Consider the following 22,171-nt stretch of genomic DNA (forward strand, 5'->3'; position numbering starts at 1 on the left):
CTTAAACTGAGCAACTAGGGCTAGGCTATTGGTAATGGCTGATGAATAGTCTGAAGAGAAAAGCAGCTTACCCAGGTAATTTATCCAATCAACTCATGGATTGAGTCCTATAGGAATGTGACCCATTATTTTACAGGCATAGCACACATGTTTTGCACTGAAAACAAATCTGTATTACAAATCAAGCATTGACACTAACTATATTACAATTTACAGGAAATGATACACAATTTTGAAGCATGATTTGAAACAAACACTTATTTTAAATAGATACAAATACTGTTTGTATTTAAAGTAAATGATAGAGTCATCCATCTTGGCGTGGAGGAATATTTTGTCACTGATATCGTTTAGAATTACTGGTACAGGTGCTAACAAAAAGCAAACTGGATTCTAGTCAGTCTTATTATTAAAATAAAATTATTATTATTATTAAATGTCTCTTTTAATTATTATTAAACTTCTCTTTTGCTTATTTCTGGGGCAGACTGTTCTCCACCCTTTGGTAGCAACCGCCTCAAATCCTTTTTTAAATGAGGCAAATATAAATGAAAGAATCCAAGCATACCTAGGAACTAAAACTACCTAAAAGATATATTTAGAAACCTCAGAATACCAGTGCCTACAGGGAATACTAAACCATCCTCATAAATCTATAACCCATTACTGAGTAATCTTCCTTCCATTTCTCCATTTTGCTTTAGGAAGATGTAGTTGGCTCACCTCCCAATCAAGACTGAACAGCCCCACTTCCTTAGAACTTAGGCACAGCCTCTCTGCCGCGGATACAAAGCTGGCTGCGCCCGAACATATTGCCCACGGAGGAGACAGCTCCAGCCCTGCCCCCAGCGGATTCCTTGAGTGCAAACTCCCATATATTAGCTTTTACCCCAAACGAAGATAATAAGAATCTCTTTTTAAACTCTTCGCCTTTATCAAGGATGGCAAATTCAAATGTATAAGGCCAGGCAAGTAATGCAAATAAGAAACAATCAGGGGCTGTTGGCACCACACAAACTTGAGACATGAAAGGATGTGCACTTCAGAAAGTTCATCGTCACGGGGCAGCTGGGTGGCTCAGCTGGTTAAGCATCAGACTATTGGTTTCAGCTGGGGCCACGATTTTGAGCTCATGGGATCAAGCCCGAGATGAGTTCCCCAGCTCAGCAGGGAGTCTGCTTCTCTTCCTCTCCCTCTGTCCCTTCCCCCCACCACCCGCCCCACCCCACCCCCAGAGCACACACTCTCTCTTTCTCTCTCTCAAATAAATAAATAAATCTTTTTAAAGAAATAGTTCTTGATCTCAGGATACAGTAGTGGTGGTGGTGGTGATAGTGTGTTGTGTTTCAGTATGTTTTCAAGGTTGGTTTTTGTTTAGTTGGATTTTGTTTTGATTTGTTTTGTTTCACTGTTTTGTTTTTTGCTTTTGTTTATTTGGAAGATTGACTTTTGTCTGTTTTATTTTATTTCTGCATTGAAAGAAGTAATTTTCTTAATGGGGTGGGGCATTCTAGGAAAATTAGAAGATATTTTTAGAAATTTCAGGAGATCCCTGCATATAAGAATACTTAAACCATTTAAACATTTATTTAGACTTATTTAAACCATTCTAAGAACATCACTGTTCTAGCATTTTCTTAATGATATTCATTAAGAGAAAAAGATTCCACAATATCCTGAAGTCGAACATTCTAATTAAGAAAAAAAATGAGACTCTGAGACAATGCTTATTTATTCTATATTTACTTGAAGTTTTTATTTCTACTTGGCCTCAAAGATATTTAGGAAAGTGTTTTATAATGTCTGTTACTGGTCGGAGATACTGTTCTATTAATTTTTAGTCTTTATAAAATGTATTTACTTTAGGATCTATTTGAGATGATTTTAATAATATTTTTATGGCTACTTAAAAAGAATATATATATACTCTGATATAGATATATATATACTCTGATATATATATTAGTGATACTGTTCAGATTATCTTTCTACATTATTTCTAATATTATTTGCTTTGTATATTTTGAAGCAATATTATTTGGTTCATAAGAGTTCATGACAGCTATATATTTTTGACAATAATTTGTTTTATTAACATAGAAGGCCCCATAATCTTATTTAATCTCATTTAATTGGCTCCTTAAATTCTATCTTATCATATTACATTATCACCTGCTTTTAATTTGTTCAATTATCTAATATCCCTACACTTATCCTTTTACATTTAAGCATTTGCTTCACTTTGTTTTAGGTCTACTGCTTTTTAATAGCATAAGGTTGGATTCTGTTTTCTGACTCAGTATGAAACTCTACTTCTTTTAATGAGGATATTTTATCCAATTTATATTTATTATTTGCAACTTAGCTGGTTGTTATTTTTATCACAGTATTCTATGCTTTCTAATGTTAATTTAGTTTTAAGTCTTTTACTATCTTGATTCTTTTTTTTCTTCTGTCCTATGTTCAGTTGGTTTTGATTTGTATGCTCGAGTTCTAGAAATTAGTTTGTTTTTTATTGCACTAAATAATCTAATACCTAATAATTCTTTTGCCTACATTTCTCTGTCAGAACCAAGAGAATTTTGTATTTTTTTCAGTCACCTCTATTTGAGATAAGAAATGAACTACATTCTTTCTTCCATTCTTTCAGGGTTTTTTTATTAATATCATATGGACTTTAAAATCTGGATTATTGTTAATTTCATAGTATATATTCCCTTTACAAAAGACTGTGGGACACTTTAATTCAGCTTTTTTTTTCCACCTCAATTCTGCTCTTGCTGCTTTCAATGTAATTGTGAATTCTGCAAAGGCATTCCAGCTGTGAGCAATCCTCTCTCGATTCATCCAGCTGCCTTTTTATCTTATCCAGCTGCCTTTTCACTGCAGCTCTTTTTCACTTCTGGCTTTCTCTCCTGATTCATAGAGGTCAAGTCCTCTTGAACTATTTCAAGAATGTCAAGAAGCCTTATGAAATTTTCTTCCAAGTTCTGTGGGAGATGATATTAAAGGTATGCTTTTCTCTGAGTTGTCCAAGTCGTGTCTCCCTTCCTTGGCTCCACACACTTCTTTTCATGTGCTCCGTGTCATTGTTTTCTCTTCCTTGAATGAAACATCTATCTAGCCTTAGAGTTTGTCAATGGACAGTGTGATATGCCAATCTCTCAGGCTAATTCTTGATTTTGTATGGGTTTTCATCTAATGATCAATGACTTGTTATGGAGGTATCTACTTCATACCTCTTTCTCCTTGTTCTCTCATACTTGAACCAATGAAGGACACGGGACACTGGAATTCCTAACATGCACTTCCTGTATCTCCTCCTAAACTAGTACTTTATTCACATATTATATGTACTTGCACATACACACACACACACTTCATGCTCAGATAATTTTTTAGATTTTCAGGCTCTGCCTAGATATACAAAGTTGGGAAAGGAGACACCTGGGGAAAAATACATACTCTTCCAGCCTCAAAAAGGGAGACAAAAAAAGTAGAACTGATCATTTTCAAGTTATATAAGACCTAAGTTCATATAGAGAGAGGATAAAGGATGGTGGGATATGTAATATCTCTTGACATTTTTTTCAGACAGTCTGCTTTGGAAACAACTTGAGTCGTCTTTCCTAGTCCAACCCATCTGCTTTATCATTACTGTCAATCCCTCCCAGATTCTGTTACCAGGTTGTCTAGTTTGGGTTGGGGGCATAAACAGTCATATTATACTGGATATTCGGGAATATTTTGGTAAAAAATAAACCATAAGTCTCTTTAAGTATTTATTGGCTTCCCCCCAAAACATGGCCCCTGAAAGTTTATAGGGTATCCTTTCAATATCAAGATCCAAGGTTTTTCACACACACACACACACACACACACACACACACACACACACACATGGACAGTTGCTACCAAGCTGTTCAAGGTTCCCCTCCATCTGATTTTGATGTCAATGATGCAAAAAATCTCTGGAAATCCATCAAAGAAGCTTCTGCCAAAAAAATCTCTGGAAGTCACTCAAAGAAGTTTCTGCCATCAGGTGCTTAGATTTACTCATATATCACAGTGGCCATCCATATGTTGGGAAGTTCACAGGGTGATACCTAACTTTCAAACTCAGATCCTAAGTCCACCAGCCAAGGAAACACAAGTGCTCAAGACTGCCTGCTATATACCATCCTGTTCCCTCCTTCCACCCAGGAAATGTATGCTGGCAGATGGTCATTCCCACAGGCAAAATTATGGTCTTGTTGTATTAAAAACTCATCCCTATGCCCCCCTTGAGGATAGTAGGCTGCCACCAAACGCTGTATGCTCCAGAACATGACACCATATGGTTGCCACCATAGCCAGAGGCTTAGTAAATGTTACTAAATTGCAGATAATTCAAAGAGATGCCTCTGTTTGCTGCTGAGACCTTAGTATTGCCAAAAATCACTGCCTCCCCCTGAAAGCTCAGAGAAAGATGGCAAATTCAGTGGAGGAGATCAACTGTGTTACTTTCGCATCCAAATGCCAAAGGGAAGGGTGACTGAGGAGCCCAGCAGATCTGAAACCCCCCACCACATCAGCCATGGAGGTCCCAATAACTTTGAGGTCCAAGCAGTCTCAGGAGCAAAGCAGGAAAAAAAACAGACTTGAAAGTTCCCAGGGCAGACCTAACCTCAATACCTTCCCTGGAACCAACCTGATGTCTCACTAGCACTTCACTCAAGGGTGTGCGCTCAGTAGCCCAGGCTCAGGGACAGCATCCTCTCTGCAGCTTCTCTGGCCCTCTCTCAAGCAGCAGGCAGTAACACACCCTTGCCCAAATAGCCTCTGTCACAGACTCAATTAACTTTGTCTTCCTTTCTTCCTTTCCTTTATTTTATTTAAAAAAAAAATTGTTATTTGGAAAGAGATGTCAATCTGAGTTTCTGTAGATTTTTAAATGCTGCTAATAAAACAGAACCCAAAGAATTACAGCCACCATTATGAGAGGTATGATTAAACTGTCTGGGCATGATTTGATTCTATTTTATAAGAGCATGAAGCAAAAAAAAAAAAAAAAAAAAAGATTAAGCCATCATCTTTATCACCCCTGGTGAGAAAAAGCACCTTTCCCTGAATACTGAAGACCACACCTCTCCTCACAGAAAAATTAAAATCCATTCATGGTTGTTAACAATCAATGAGCTGGCCACTACCAGAACATTTGGGGAAGAGTTGATAATTGTGCCTGAAAAAATGGTAATTTACATTAATGTGGACAATGAAGCTAAAAATGAAGATAAAACAGTGAAAAGGAAACATGGAAACCAGAAGAGAAGATCCTTCTCAGGTCATGCAGCCCACAGGAGGGCTCACGGCACACACACACACACACACACACACACACACACACACACACACCAGCGTGAGGAATCAGTGAGGAAGGCCACAGGACAGGTGATTTGAGTGCTGTGCAAACACTGTCCTCTTCCAGCTTTACCTATGGGCAGCCTAGTGCCTGCAGACTTCATGAGAGAGTACTTGGTGCATGGTGGTTCCTGCAGGGATGTCCAGTGTCCCTACGCACCACCATCAATTGCAGGGGTGTTGCAATTCTCTCTTCTGATGAACTTACTTGACCGAGAGCAATGGCAGAGCTAATACTTTGGAAATTTCAACAAATCCTGGGTTCTCCCAAGGGATGGTGTCCCCATTATCCATTACAAGTTAGGGAAGAGAAAGGACTAGCTGATTTGGAAGCTTTTAGTATTCTTTCCCTGGATTACTCTCACTCCACACCCCCAACCCTGGTGACCCACTGCCTGCCTCTTTCTCTCTCCCTCCCCCTCTCATTCGCTTTGTCCTCAGATGTAAATGATACCTGCACACTGGGAGTAGGTGAAATTTTATATGAAAGGAATTTGAGCACTTGAAATTTAGACACCATTTTGGTTTGGGTTGGTCACTAAGATGTTTTAATTATTCTGATTTCATTGGTAATTAATTTCTAATTCCTTAGCCACCCATGGTACACAGATTTAAGAAGACATAAAGAGAGACACTTGGGTGGCTCAGTCGGTTAGGCATCTGCCTTGGGCTCAGGTCATGATCCCATGGTCCTGGGATCAAGCCCCACCTCAGGCTTCCTGCTCAGAGAGGCGACTGCTTCTCCCTCTCCCTCTGCCTGCCACTCCCCCTGCTTGTGCTCTCTCTCTCTCTCTCTCTGTTAAATAAATAAAAGCTTTAAAAAAAAAAAAAGATATAAAGACTGTATGTACACTGACTCCATTAAAATTGAAACCAAGTCTGCTTTTGTAATACAGCAGAAAAAGCCTTGTACTAGAAGTCCGCAGACCCAGAGTGTACTCCTTGCTCCATCACCACACATTTATGTGGCCTGGAGGAGTCGTTTTCACTTCTTGGGCATTGCTTTTCTCAACAATGACACTTAACCTTTGCGGTCAAGGACATCTCTGAGAATTTGATGACACTACAGACCCTCTTCCCAGAGAAATGCATATGAACACAGAATTTTGCAAACAATTTCAACGTTCCCTGTAAAAGCTCCCACAAAAGCCCCCTTAGGGCTTCACATGTGTAAGCAAACCACAGGTCAGGAGCCCCCAGACAGAAGCACCTTGCCAGCTGCTCCGAGCTCCAAGGTGCCACAACTTGGAAAACCTGGGAGCAGCAGATAATGCTGAAGAATTTACTTTAGGAGAGAGAACGGAAGGAAGAAGAGGAGGAAAAGTCAAGGAAAAAAGAATGAGGAGGAAAAAGAAGTTCTCTTTCCAGTAACTTGAAAAATACTTACAAATTGAGTCTGAAAATGAACACTTAACTGAATTAAATGCAATATAATTAAATTTCATGTTATAAAGGAAAATGTGATATAACATTTTAACTCATTTAAAAGTTATACCCTCTGGAGAACAATAAAATGACTCATATTAAATAAGATAAAGAAAGGAAAATGGAAGCAAAAAAACATTTACCATAACTAAATGATGATCTCAAAAATAGGATTTAAATACTTGGAATTATATGATAATGGAATTAATCTTTACATTTTTTTAATCATCTGGTTTCTGTGACTTGATTCTTAAGTCTTCTGGGAAAATAAGCCTAGTCTACAGATGGTTTTAGTTCTATAAAAACACATCACTACCCCCATTTTTGAAAATGCAATTTTAACAACTCCATATAGGTATTCAATCTAAAAGACGTAATTACCTTTAGATGAATGTCTTGAGCCAAGCCCCAAGCAGAATATAGCCTCTTATGAATATTATGTGAACAGTGAGCCGGAGAAGCCAGAGAGCACAGTGGGCTCCCGTCATGGAGATGGGGCACCAAGCGAGTCCCTTGCCCTGTCTGGACCTCAGTTCTTTCTTCTGCAAAATAAAGGTGTTGAGCCTGATTAATTCTAGGCTTCCCTCCTGCACACTGAGTCTCTCGTTCTGATAACCCCCAAGTCACTGTCCTAAATTAACAAAAGGGCCAGAAGTGGTTTCCTTGTAAACAGATACTTATGCATCTGTGGCTCTAAACATATGAAAGGTCCAAATTGAGCAGGGTAAGTAGAGGTAAAATAGAATCTAACCTTAGGACGTTTCCCTGATTGTGCTTTTTAACTGCTGTAGATTTCCCCCCAACAGTAGAGAAGAAGCAAAGGGGAAAGAGGGTCTACGTTCATTCTTGAATATCATCAACTCATAACTATCACTTACTAATTTGGCCTTCACATTCTGCTAGAAGAAAGTAAGTCCAATAGTTTCCTACCTCTAAGAACATGTAACCTAAAGTGGGCAACAGCAAACCAGGCAAACATAAATATAGCTACTTTAACAGGACTGAGAGCAGAAGTTGTACACAGAGAGGGACCAGGCTCCTGAGGTGAGTGTGAAGCAATAGGGAGTGGTGGGGACTGTGGAAACCAGTGCATTGTGTTCTCAAAGTAGACACAGCTGCAGCTGAAAATTGATGCACAGGCCACATCCAGTTTGAAACTCCAACTTGGAGTCTCAGGGAAGCACTTTATTGATGTTATCCAGCTGGTTAAAAGCAGAACGAGGATTCAAATGTAGTCATTTTATTGCTCAAACCAGTTCGCTCCACAACACCACACTTTCTGCTGCCCCAGGTCAGAGCAAATTGCGGATGTTGGTGTCACCCTCTCCCTTCCTTCCCACTGTGGCCCCTCACGCCATGCTGCACACAATCATCACAATCATCACATCCTTCCTCCAAAGTACCACTTTTATCGATGTCCCCCCCCTGCTCAAGAAGCAGCAGAGGCTCCGCCCTCCTCATCATGCCACTGAGACACAATCACACTGCATCACACCAGGCGAGGAAGACCCTTGCCCTCACTTAGCCTCATCATTCACAACTTAACCCCTTCACCACATTTCTCCCTTCTGGAATGTTCTCCCTATCCATTATCCAAATTCTTTTCAAACAAATCATGAATCGATATCATTCTCAGTGCCTCACTCTAAGATGAGGAACACAATGGAGACTTCCTCACAGCTCTCCCTCTCGCTCTGTTTGATCTGGGATGACGCTAGTCTTGAGGAGCATCTTCCTTTCAGAAGCCAGTAGTTCCTACATTTCCCTAAAGGGCTCAGTGGGGAATCCAAGACAGAGGTAGGTGCTCAGCTACAGAGGGCCTTTGATCACAAACAGGGAGAAGGTGCTCATGTAACACAGGACCGTGTTTCTCTGGCTCCTGGACCAAGGCTCTCTGAAGGACCGCGAGACCCACTTATTGCGCCTAGAAAGAAAAAAAGCAAATAACCTGGTCGATAGATGGCGCACCCTCCTATCATCCAAATCTGGCACCTTCTTTGTGGGTGCAGAGAGAAGGGACCAGGAAGAGAACCTGGGATTGCCAAAGAGAAGGAGCATCAGGCGCCATTTTTTAAATACCACAGAAGCATGTCTGACATGCTTCATGCTTTAACATCCAGAACATCACAGAGCTGTTAACTCTCAAGGTTTATTCTCCTTTTTACTACTTATATTTTATGCTACTTAATTTCTCTAATTTTCAGGCTGGCTCAGGTGCAATAATGAAATTCTAGGTCAAGGATAATTTTTACACATGATTAACAAGCTGGAAGAACAGTGTCTTTCCAAAAAATGAATTATTCACCTGAAGTAATTAGCCAGTGGTTCCTAGTTTCTAAATATTCTCATTACAACCTATCTCCTCCTGCCAAAACAGGACTTGCTCTGGAATTTGGACCTTCATGTGGGCACTGTCCCATTTGTGGGTTTTGGAATAAGCAGAGGAGCTGCTGCCTTTCATCTGTCATGAATGAGACTCAGTCACTGGAGTGAGGCTTTCATCAGCGAGCCTTGCTGGAAACCTTTCTGTGTGAGCATGAGCCTGCCAGACATTCATATCAAAAATCCACAGGCTTTATTTAACTCTCCCTGGAAGGAGGTATAAAGGTTACAAAATAATGAGGAAGAGCTCTGTTGAGCAGGGACCCAAGAGTCACAACCTCTTTGTTAAAACTGACAAAAGAGGTGGGAGATAAACTCTATGAGGAACAGAATCGGGGCGATTTAACCTGCCGAAGGGGAAACTGGAAGGGAACAAAATCACAGGATTCATACATATGAAGAGTTATTATAATAGGGGATGCTGAGCAGCTGTTCCGGATTCCTCGGAGGGAAGGCAAGAAATGGGCTTTCATAGCAACAAAAGGGTTTGCAGGTATTTGAGTATGTTGGAAAGAACAGACATTAAGACAGAAAATCTGAGTTCTAATCCCTGCTCCTCCCTTAGCCAGCTGACTGGCCCAGGGAGCCCTGTTTTCTGGGAAGGAATGTGATCGCCATGGCCCCACGCAACACCAGAGGAGCAACAGTAGAGTAAAAAAGAATGTGAAGCACATTATTGCACTGAGAAAGTAAAGAGCTTCAGCACAAGGTCAGGACTTATTATCTCAGTTTTGGCAAACCACAGTGAGGGGTTGGTGGTCATTTTCAACATAATGCCCTGATTCACCTCCTAACCTCATGGGGTAGAACGCCTTTAGTTCTGCACACGCATTTGTTTCTCAAAAGCAAAACAGACTGTGTGTGTCTTTGTTGTGTTTATGCATGTGTATTTGTAGACACAAAGGATCCTGATAATGCCACTTTTTAAATTGTCTGGCAGAGGCCAGTTTAGGCCTAAAGTCATAGTAACACCATAAGAAATACTGAAGTGTACAAGGGGTTACCTTGGTGTATAGGTCTTATTAATAAATAGTGATGTCCAGGGGCGCCTGGGTGGCACAGCGGTTAAGCGTCTGCCTTCGGCTCAGGGCGTGATCCCGGCGTTCTGGGATCGAGCCCCACATCAGGCTCCTCCGCTATGAGCCTGCTTCTTCCTCTCCCACTCCCCCTGCTTGTGTTCCCTCTCTTGCTGGCTGTCTCTATCTCTGTCAAATAAATAAAATATTTAAAAAATAAATAAATAAATAAATAAATAAATAAATAAATAGTGATGTCCAGAACTCTCTCACAAGGGAGCTCTCCCAGTCCTTGCTAAAACCACCAAAACATAATATCCCAGCAGCTGATATTATTTTATATTTGGAAAACCCAAAAGAACCCATGGAAATCTATTATATATAAGAATAATATAGCAGATTATAAAATCGATATACCAAAATTAACAGGCTTTATATATATACAAAGAAGAACCAGTTAGAAAGGGAGAGAATGTCCCATTTATGATATCAAAATACATAGGTGCAAATTTAATAAGAAATGCCAAAAATCTGTATGGGGAAAACTACAAAGCATTCCTTTACGTCCCAAAAGGTGACTTGAAAAATGTAGCATGCTTTGGCATTCCTGTTATCATGAAGGCAATATATAAATTTAACACAATTACGGTATAAAATATTAGAATTTTTGTCTGGCACAAAGTAAGTGTGCTACAAAGTTTATTTGGAATAAGAATAAACAATAATAACCAGGGGGAGAAAACCTAAAAAAGAAAAACAGCATGAGGAGGACAGGGAACTAGCATATATGAAATAAAGCAGCTGGAAGTTAAAAGCATGGCATTGGCACATGACTAGAGAAGCCAACGGAACAGAATAGAAAATCCAGACCTAGGGCTAACTGCACATGGTATCGTGCATCTCAAGTCAGACAGAAAAAAGACATGCTAACAGTGGGACTGGCTGACTATGTGAAAAAGACAAAACTGGACCTATTTTTTACACTACACACCATGTTAAAATCCAAATGGATTAGAGATTTACAGGTAAAACATAAACCTATAGAAGTACCTTAAGAAAACATATGTAAACAGCTCTGGAATTAGAGAGAGGGGGCAATTTTTCTCACGATGGCTCAAATCCATAGAAAAGGTTAATAAATTTGATAACATAATAACCAAAAACTATTGTAGAGGTCAAAACACCATGAACAAAGTAAAATACCAAAAGATGAACTGGGCAAAAAAGTATTTATTGCTAAGATCACAAAACATTAGTATCTCTAAAAAAAAAAGAACTTCTAAGAACACAAGAATAAGGTCCAACAACCCTGTGAGAAAAACAGGCAAGGTGCTGCTAGTGAAAATGTCAGCATTAGAAACTGCAGGAGTTTCATGCATTCCGTGAAAGCAACTAAAACACTGGCCAAAAACTGTCACAATCAACTTTTTCTGGTACTCTAGAAATGAACCAATAGCTGGCTATAACTTTGGAGGCACTCAGTCAACAAAAAGGGCTGAATCTCAGTAAAAACAGTGAGCTCTGGGGCATTTTAATTTACTTTGGTCCCATTGCCAGTCCTCAGCTTAACAGTCGCCTTGAAAGTAATAGCCCACCCTCCCAGTACTGCTGCTGCTACTGGAGAGAGCAGACCATTCTCATTTGCAAAGAATTGTCCTTGGTGATCTATCTGGTGCTTCCATGGAGGGCCCACTCAAAGGGTATGTTTTTTGTTTTGTTTTCTTTTTTTAAGATTTATTTATTTATTTGAGAAAGAGGGAGCACGAGCGAGGACAGGGAGAGTAGCAGAGGGAGAGGGAGAAGCAGACTCCCCAATGAGTGGGGAGCCCAATGTGGGGGCTCTATCCCAGGACCCTGAGATCATGACCTGAGGTGAAGTCAAATGCCTAACTGACTGAGCCCCCAGGTGCCCCTCAAAGGGCATGTTTTATCTCCCCTAACTGGAACACACCCAGCACTATAACCACTACCGAAGGGGCATTTGTCAAAACATTTACAATGTTGTAAAAACATGTACAATTTACAACTGGAACAAACAATAGATTAAAAAGTACAGAATAGGGGTGCCTGGCTGGCTCAGTTGGAAGAGCATGGGACTCTTGATCTTGGGGTCATGAGTTCGAGCCCCATGTTAGAAGTAGAGATTATTTAAATAAATAAAAACTTCTTTTTTTAATTCTTTTTTTTTTTTAAAGACCCTATTTATTCATTTAACAGAGAGAGAGACAGCCAGTGAGAGAGGGAACCGAGGCAGGGGGAGTGGGAGAAGAAGCAGCAGACTCCCAGCGGAGGAGCCCAAAGTGGGGCTCGATCCCAGGACTCCAGGATCACGCCCTGAGCTGAAGGCAGACGCTTAACGACTGAGCCACCAAGGCACCCCTAAATAAATAAAAACTTTCTAAAAATTTAAAAAAATAAAAAGCATAGAGGAAAGCCTGGGAAATATGACCCTTGGGGCATAAGGGCTTTGAAAAGTTCCAGTATATTCCTGATAATCTGGAAAGCCACACACACACAAACAGGACTGTGCACGCATTCGGGAAAGACCTGAGAAGGCCTTCCATCCTCACTTCTGGTTGATCCAGACTCTCTGCACAAGCAGGAAGTGACGACTAGAGCAGGGTTACAGACCTGGCTGAGGACTGAAGGTGCACCCCAACACACACAGAGCCCCTGTGCAAAAACTTGGAAATATTTTACTTCCAAACATTGAAGGAAATCTGCATCTACTCATTACCTGACCACGAGGCTAACAGAAGAGAAACTTCAGGGGTCACAAATGACAAAAATATAGACTTAAACTCTGGCTCAGAAAAGCCCCTAAAAAACAGCCAAAAAAAGCAAGCAGAAACAACAAACCCTGAGGAAGATGGAGAATCTTATTTCCAAAGTCACACATTACAATGCTCAACCTATCCAGTTTTCATCTAAACGTTGTGAGATATGGAAGGAAACAAAAAAATATGGTCCATACACAGGGGGGGAAAATACACTCCACAGAAACTGTCTCTGAGGTAGCCCAGACACTGAAGTTACTGGGAAAAGACTCTGAGTCAGCTATTTTAAATGTGTTCAAAGAGCTAAAGGATATCATGAGGACAGTGTCTGACCAAAAGGAAAATATCAATAAAGAGAGAAATTATTCAAAGGAAACAAACAGAAATTCTGGAGCTGAAAAGTACAATAACTGGAATTAAAATTCTACTACTTAAAGATAGGTCAAGAACGAAGAAAAATGAAAAAAAAATCTAAGAAACCTGTTGGACACCATCAATCATACAAACAGATGCACAATGGGAGTTCCCAAAGGAGAAGAGAGAGAGAAAAGGAAAGAGAATAATTGAAGAAATGAAGGCAACAACAACAACAAATTGGCAACCCCCCCCAAATCTCTTAGCTTCAAACAAAAAATTTTCATTAAATGCCTTGTATTACTTAAAGAGATTTACTGTCACCATTTCCCATAGTTAGGAAAAGTATGACTATGAAGAAGCCAACAAAGAATTACTGCTTTGCAAAACCACACTGGAACCTAAGCCCTTTCTTCTAGAAATAAGTATAGAATCACTGCCAAGAGCTCATTAAGCTTTCCTTTTGGCATCATCTTCTGTTCTTGCTGACAGGAAAAACTTCTGTCATGCCCCAGACGGGTGTGGAAAAATACCACCAGGATTTGGCTCTCAGAGGAAGTGTTCTCAGCTGATCACCAAAGCAGATTATCACCCAAAAAGACAGAAACCAACCATGGCTGCCATCGCTACAGGAGAGCAAACCAACTGGCTAAACAGGTCAGTCTAAGGATTTCTTTTGATCTCATGAAACCTGGGGAGGTGGGGGCAGGGGGTTTGCACCGTACTGACTTTTTCTTTGCTTTTCTGAGCTGACAGAGCTGATGAGGGATGTGGTATCACGTGGCTTTCGCCACGGTGTGTATTGATGAAGCATCTCATACTGTTGGTCATCTCATATATGTTCAAATGCCCTCTTCAATTCTTGAGAAATTGGCACAAGGAGATCTGGCATCACTTCACATGCAAAGAGCTGCTCGATTAAAGCAGCACCCTGGCGGGGGGGGGCACGACCCTGCGGAAACCCCGACTCACACGGCAGCACAGTTGCCTCAGGTCTCCCCTTGGGATCCGCAGAAACCCTTCCCCCAGATGCAGGAAAATGGGCTCCATGCGCCTGGTCTTTTCTACTTTGAGGTTTCCTGACAGCTTCTTAGCAATCACAGATCCTTCTGTTTTGAATTCAACACTATAAAGACCCTTTCTCCAGAAATAGGGTTGAGTTCAGAAGGGCTGGAGACACACGTAAAGGTTATGTTAATCCTAAAGCTGAAAGTCTTTCCCATTTTAGAGGGCTGCTTTTCCGTTTTATTGTTACTGCTTTCCTGTTAGTTTCTCTTAAAAACATGTTTTTTCTTTTTTAAATGGTATTACCTCTAGAAAATCCTAGAATGAGGTGGGGGTGTGAGTGTATAACCAGGTTAGGTTTGAATCACACGTAACTAGTGCTTATTCTCTCTGCGCAGGGAACTCCCTGCCTCCCAGGCTATGACATGAAACAGAGACAGCCTGTTTACTTGACTTCCTGTGCGAACATCGGCAGCCGTATCTCTCCATGCGTTGGTTTCTCACTTGAAAGTGGGGAAGATTGAGAGTATTTACCTAATAATATTGAGGAATGACACATACTAGGCACTTCATAAGTATTTTTGGTTGTTGATGTTGTTATAATAACAATTATTATTAGACCGTGAGCACCTTGAATAGGAGCACTAGGTCTAATTCTCCAGGGCATGGTCCCTGGCACATAGTAGGTACTCAATAAATATTGAGTGGGTGGTTGAATGAATGAGTAAATGGAAAACTATTTAAATGAGGAAGCAGTAGTAAGAACAAGAATGCAATCCATAGCCTCACTGAGTGTAGGTGGGGAACTTCCTTGATCTTTCTGGATACATATTCATTGATGCTTATATACCCAGTGCAAAAGGAGTATGTGTAAATAGGAATAGGGGACAATGGTGAGACTCCCTGTTTGTATTTAAATGTTTATTTATTTGATAGTGGGTGGGGAAAGGCAGAGGGAGAGAGAGGATCTTAAGCAGACTCTATGCTGATCAGGGAGCCCAACACGGGGTTTGATCTCATGACCCTGAGATCATGACCTGAGCCGAAACCAAGAGTCGGACTCTTAACCGACTGAGCCACCCAGATGCCCCATGAGACTCCATGATTTATATTTGTTGATGTAGGTATTATAAGAATGTATTGATTTGTATACTTGATGCAGAAAAAAAGGGTGATGTCTGCCAGGCTGCAGAGAGACGTGGCAACTGTTGGAGAGTCTGGAGACATAACAGAGGTCCCAGGAACCCTGAAGGGAATTCTGGAAGCCACAGCTATTGAGAGGTACAGGTGCTGTAACTGAAGCTACTGCTACTGATCATGCTGCCGCCAGAGGAGTTGCCTCAGAAAGAAGTTGAAAACCACTGAGGAGCAGGGAAGAAACTGCTGAGACATCTTTCATGAGACAGCCTTGCCAAGAGCCACCGTGGGTCCTACATAGGGAGCCACACACCCAGTAATGGGCAGGGAGACTGCTGTGCTTCTGGCTCCAGGCATCTCTGCCCTGCAAACCTTGGCTTTCTGGTAGAGGGTAAGAACTGTGAGTGTTTCAGGGTCTTCTCCTAAAGAAAGGGACTGGTGAGCAGTGGGCCAGCCCGGTCACACAGAGCTTAGGTTCCTGGTGAAGGATGTGAATCCCTGTCCCCACTTTTGCACCCCATTGTAGGTGAAGGAAATCTGATTACCAATCATTATTTAATCCCTCACTTGTTTGCATTTTTTTTCTCCTTAGGAATTAAAATGATGATACTATAGATCAGGAAAATTTGTTATAAGATATATATAGAGAGAGATAGATTTGTGGGGGTTTTTTGTTTTTGTTTTTGTTTTTTTGTTTTGTTTTGTTTTTTTGCCAGAAGCTCACTCCGTAAGCATGGGCAAGTTACTGAACTTGGCCTTCTTCTAACATGGTTTTTCCCACCTATGGGGTCGGGCTCCCTTTCCATTAAATATGGATGGTGTTGATCTCTACCTGCTGACTCTCCCCTTTGTGTTGGTGTTTTATATTCATGGAAGCCCAGCAAGGAACAAAATATAGAATTCAGCGCAGAGCTTCTGTTTGTTGGGTTTTCATTCAAAATTCAACAGGTAGCTAGAACTCCCGCATAAGAAAAGGATGAGGTGACTCAGGGGAAGCAAGTAATGCCATACAGTAATATGCTTGGATGTGGGCTGCCAAGGACTCTGAGGATGATCTTTTCAAAGAAAGAGAGTCTGAAGATGTGAACAGTGTGTGCCAAGGTCATGCTTAGTGAGTTTTGCAATCCCAAAGTCAATGGCGTGTGAGCTATGCAACCACAATCAACTCCCATTTGCCTGGAACCAGACTGGTATTTTTGTGCTCCTCTTTAGGAGATGGGGACAAATGGAGATGATACAACTTCCTCTGGCTAATTTATCCAAAAAGCAGCTAAACCAACAGCATAATACCAAGGGCTTCATGTGCAAAGATGCTGCTAAGTACTGTCAGAAAGTCCAAAGATACTAAGCAAGCTTCCCGCCGTTGGAGAGTTGAGCATATTGTTGATGAAACAGACCTACTAAAAATAAAAGATGGAATTAAAAAATCACATCAGATAGGTGTTCAGGACTGGTATCAACTAAAAGGACTGAAGGATTTATGGGCAGGAAGACCTGATGGGGTACTTGGAAGGTTTTGTAGCAAGCTGGAGTTTTGGCAAGACCTTGCAGACTGGGTTGAATCTGGGTCAGTGGAAAAGAAAAGCAGGGGTGTGTGGGAGCCAGCTCACACCGTCTCTTAGATCTGGTGGTTACATTTTTCAGGAATACTGTCAGCCAATTGTTAAATGCAGCCATTACTAAAAATTAAATTACAAAATCTTAAAATTAAATAAATTATACCTTATAAATTAATTTATATGTATATGATTTAATATTATAATAGATAATATAAAATTAATATAGAATTGAACATTATCTAAATAAACATGCAGAACTCATTGTTTCCTAATTATTTTACTGCATTTTACTGTAATCTATGCTCTTCAGGATATTTACATCTATTATATCTATATGGTGGACATGTTATATACTAATACACAGCATTAATATATACTATATACATAACATATATATAATATTATATAATGTGCTACTGCACAGCTCTTCCAAATTTCTTCCATGCTGGGAGCATTTACATAGCAGAAATCTGCAAATGCTATGAATCAGGGTTTGATCTATTGTTTTGTTGGTTGTTTAGACTTAAGAAAGTAATGGAAAAATCTTAATAATGCAGATTCAACTTTAAAATATATCATATTGGGGGGGTGCCTGGCTAGCTCAGTTGGAAGAGCAAGCGACTATAGGTCTCAGGGTTGTGAGTTTAAGCCCTGTTCTGGGTGTAGAGATTACTTAAAAATAAAATTGTAAAAAAAAAAAAAAAAAAAGAAGATCATGTTGGTAGTTGTTACATCGTGAATGGCACCAAAAACTTGAAGAAATCTTCCAACACTTGAAAAATGTTACGTGATTCAGCAAAGTCCCTCATGCTATTGATGAACAGTAACGTACTGAAACACTTATTTATGTAAAAAAATATGTTGATCGATACTCACAGCAGAACTACAGTGAGAAAGCCAGTTAATGAAACATTCACCAGCACACCACTGGAGGAAGGCCATGTCATGAAGAAGTAACAGCATGTGCAAAATGGCAGAAGCTGAAACACTTACAGCAAAGGGGATAGTGTTGTGTGGTAGGAATAATGTGAGTTATAGTCCTGGGTTCAAATCCCAGTTCTGCTATTTACTAACTAGGCAAACTTAAGGGGGCTGCATAACATTAGTGAGCCTCAGTGTTGTCACATGTAAGATAGATGATAAAGTCAACCATACCGTGCTGTTATGAGAATTAGGAAGAATACAGTTTTAAACGCCTCAGACAGTGCCTGGGGCACCTGGGTGGCTCAGTAAATTAAGCGTCTGACTTTGGCTCAGGTCATGATCTCAGGGTCCTGGGATGGAGCCTCACACTGTGCTCCCTGCTCAGCGGGGAGTCTGCTTCTCCCCCTCCTTCTGCCCCTCCCCCAATTGTGCTCTCTCTGTCACTCTCTCTCAAATAAATACAATCTTTAAAATAAAGAAATAAAATAAATGCCTCAGTAGCTGATGCATATCACACACCTAATACAGATACTAATTTATAGTAAGATATTCTAAAACCCACAGAAAACAGTTTGAGCAATGGGTTTATTTAAGGGATGGGTGGAAGCATCCTGTCTTAATTTCCAGGCAAGGCATGTGGAATTTACTAAACATGGGTGGGTCCCTAAAGGTTTCCAAGCAGGACAGAAGGGTAAGTGAAACGCACCACGGGAAAATGGAGATGGCACTCGTTTGTGCTCCAAACCTTCCTTCTACACGGACATCTAGTGCGGTGCTGAACAGAAACTCAGTTACTCACAGAACAGGGCCACACAGATACTGGAAAATCCCAAATGCTTTCTGAAACAATGATTAAATCACCTTTAATATAATTTTGGTATCAGTATACCTCAGAACGCTCTAATTCTTTAGAAATTCATAATGTGTATCTAGTAGCTATAGTAATGACCAATTAAGCAAGAACACCAGACTCACCCTCCATATTTGTCCTCCCCGTCAGTCCTTCACTGAATTGACTGCCAAAACCTGTGGTTATACTTCCTTAGCATCTATATCTGCTATTAACCTTCCCCATTGCCTTGCCTTAGGTCCGGGGTTCACAGTCTTGGCCTCACAATGGAATCACCAAGAGAACACTAATAAAACCGGGCCAGTATCTGGGTCCTGCTTCCAAAGACTATGGTTTAGTTGGTCTGAGGTGGGATTTGAACACAGATATCCTGCAAGCTCCCAGGGACTCTACCACGCACCCATGCCTTAGTTTATGCTCTGACTGTTCCTCATCTGAATCACACTGCCTGAGACATCTGCCTCCAGTTTTGACTTCTTCAAATCCCTTCTTCAACCTGCTTTTAGAATGATCTCTCAAAAACACTCATCATGCCACTCTTGCCTGAAAACTTTCCTGTATCTCCTCAGTTCCTACCCAAAAAAGCCCGAGCTCATTGACACCAACCTTCCTTAACAACACACACACACACACACACACACACACACACTCTCTAGTGAAAGGGTTATGACAACTCCAAGGGATAAAATTTGAAACACAGTGATCTAGCCTGGGAAAGATGTTGCAAATTCAGATGTTTAAAGACATTTTCTAAACACTTTGTTCAAATATCCAGCCCCACGTAACTGCTGTGCCATGCTGAATGTCACAGAGTTTGGGGGGGGGGGGCGGCAAACAAGTCCCAGCACAGAAGTAGCACTCAGCCCCTGGGGCCCACGGCAAAGTGTGGGGGAGACGGGGAGCAAGAATAGCTCAGCAGAGTCCAGGAGAGCCTGCTTGGTTCAACTTCTGACCCCAACACGTTATCTGATTTCCCTCCTGCTATGGATTGAATTGTGCCCCTCCCCCAACTTCATTTGTTGACGTCTTAACCCCCCAGGACCTCAGAATATAACCTCATTTTTGAGATAAGATCTTTAAAGAGATAATCCAGCTACAATGAGATCATTAGGGTGGGTGCTAACTCAATATGACTGGTATCCTTATAGAAAGGGGACATCTGAACACAGGCACACAAACAGGAGGACACTGTGTGAAGACAGACGCAGAGATCGGGATGATGGTTCAACAAGACAAAGAATGCCAGACACTGCAGCAAACCACCAGAAGTTAGGGGAGAGGCTGGGAGCAGATTCTCCCTCATATCCTTCAGAAGGAACCGATCCTGCCAACACCTTGATCTTGGACTTGTAACCCCCAGGACTTGGAGACAATAAATTTCTATTGTTCAAACCACCCAGTTTGTGGTATTTTGTGGTGGCCAACCAAGCAAAGTAATACAACTCCCAAATCAGCTTCTTGATCTACCCCTACCTATCTCTCCAGCCACATCCCTCCTCTCACCCCCAGGCTTCATAACGCAGCCATATCAATCGACTTCAAGTTCTCCAGATGTAGCAGGTTCTGTGCCTCTGGGCCTGTGCCCACACTGCTCCCTCTACCTGGAGTGCCCACTCCCAGCCCCCTTCCACCTGGAGGGTACCCAGGAGTCCTGGAAGGCTCCGCTCAACCCTCCCTTCTTCTGCTTCCCTGGTCACTAGGCTCTTCTCCCTCCCAGCCAAACTTCCACAGAATTAGCCACTCATCCTCAGATGGACCACTACTGCTATTTGGACCCAACATCCCTTCCCACGGTCTCAGCTCCGTCTCTTACTCCAGCCACTGCTGCACCTACTAGCGCCAACCCCACTTCAACCAGCTGCACACAGGTGTGATATAACTGCTCCCCTCCTCAGCCCACACCGCTTGCCCCTCACTGCCTGGCCCAGGCTTTCTCTGATACCAAGAATGGAACACCTACAGAAACCCACTAGACACACGCATGAGCCAAATGGAAGAAATACAGGGGAGGTGAACACTCTGGGGCTACCCAAGGATAAAGTTGCCCTTTTCATCCCCTGTGCAGGACGTACTGACTCACTTTTCATCAAGGTCCTTAGAAGTTCCAGTGACCTGAGTGCCAATGGCTGAGGCAGTGGCCAACTCCACAAGCATCCACTCCTTTGGTCCCTCCCTCTCTACTGCTCCCTTGAATCACTTCCAAATGAACTGCCTACACCATGTGTCTGTCTCAGGCTCCATGTTCTGAGAAAGTCAAGCTAAGACATTGTGTTTATTTTGTACTGGATTAAACCACATGAAATTGTCAGTATTTGACCATTCTTGGCCTGTAAAAATGGCAATTTCATATGGTCTAATGACTGTTTATTTGTATTTAGGTCTTTTCCAACTGAATATAAGCTTCCTGAGGTCAGGAGCAGTATTACGCATTTCTCATCCCCAACATCAACTACCAGCGGCTGATACCCAGTAGTCCCTTGACAAATGCTGGATGAGTATGTAGTGATCTTCCTGATGTACGTAAGGAAAAGATTAAGGGAAGGGTTCTTCCTTAAGTTGACCTCTACCTTACATTTTACACCAAATTAAATCAATGTGAATGGAAAATTGAAATATAAAGAAGAAATATTTTTTTAAAAATACTAAGAACAAATTTATAGCCTAGTGGTGGAGACAGTAACTCAAACCAAAATTCCAAGACGGAGCAGGAAGGGCTCCACTAAAAGAGGAACAGGGTGCTAGAAATGCATCTAAGTCAAGCTGGGGGTTCCTAAGGAAGAGACCTCTAACCTGAGCTCTGAAAGACAAGTAGAAATTAGCCAGGGGAAGGGCTGTGAGAAGGGTGTTCCAGGCAGAGGGAAAAGCCTGTGCAAAGGAATGGAGATGAGAAAGCGGAAAAAATGAAAGCAATGGTCTTGAAGCTCTAGTATCTTGTAGATACTAACAGATCCATGGGGATTAAAATACCTTGCTTTGGGGAAGGGATGCCAAGTCTTGTACAAACAGCAGCTGTCTCAACATCACTCATCATCAGGGAGATACAAGTCAAAACCACAAAGAGATACCATCTCACACCTGTCACAAGGGCTAAAATTAACAACACAAGAAACAACAGGTGTTGGCAAGGATGCAAAGAAAGGGGAATTTACTTGCACTGTTGGTAGGAATGCAAACTGGTGCAGCCGCTGTGGACAACAGTATGGAGGTTCCTCAAAATGTTAAAAATAGAACTACCATATGATCCAGCAATTGTACTACTAGGTATTTACCCAAAAGATTAAAAAATACAGGGGCGCCTGGGTGGCTCAGTCAGTTAAGCATCTGTCTTTTGCTCAGGTCATG

General features: G+C 41.4%; 1 long non-coding RNA gene across 2 annotated transcripts in view; it reads right to left on the reverse strand.

Annotated features, from left to right (window-relative positions):
* The window catches only part of LOC121100714, a 255,288-nt gene that overhangs the window by 209,513 nt on the left and 23,604 nt on the right, over positions 1–22,171 (reverse strand). For both annotated transcript variants that reach the window (XR_005832479.1, XR_005832478.1), the window contains exon 3: positions 7,207–7,367. This is a non-coding gene — a long non-coding RNA (uncharacterized LOC121100714). The remainder of the gene's footprint in view (positions 1–7,206; positions 7,368–22,171) is intronic.

This window comes from Ursus maritimus, unplaced genomic scaffold, assembly GCF_017311325.1.
Source record: "Ursus maritimus isolate PB19 unplaced genomic scaffold, ASM1731132v1 scaffold_5, whole genome shotgun sequence".
Taxonomy (NCBI): domain Eukaryota; kingdom Metazoa; phylum Chordata; class Mammalia; order Carnivora; family Ursidae; genus Ursus; species Ursus maritimus.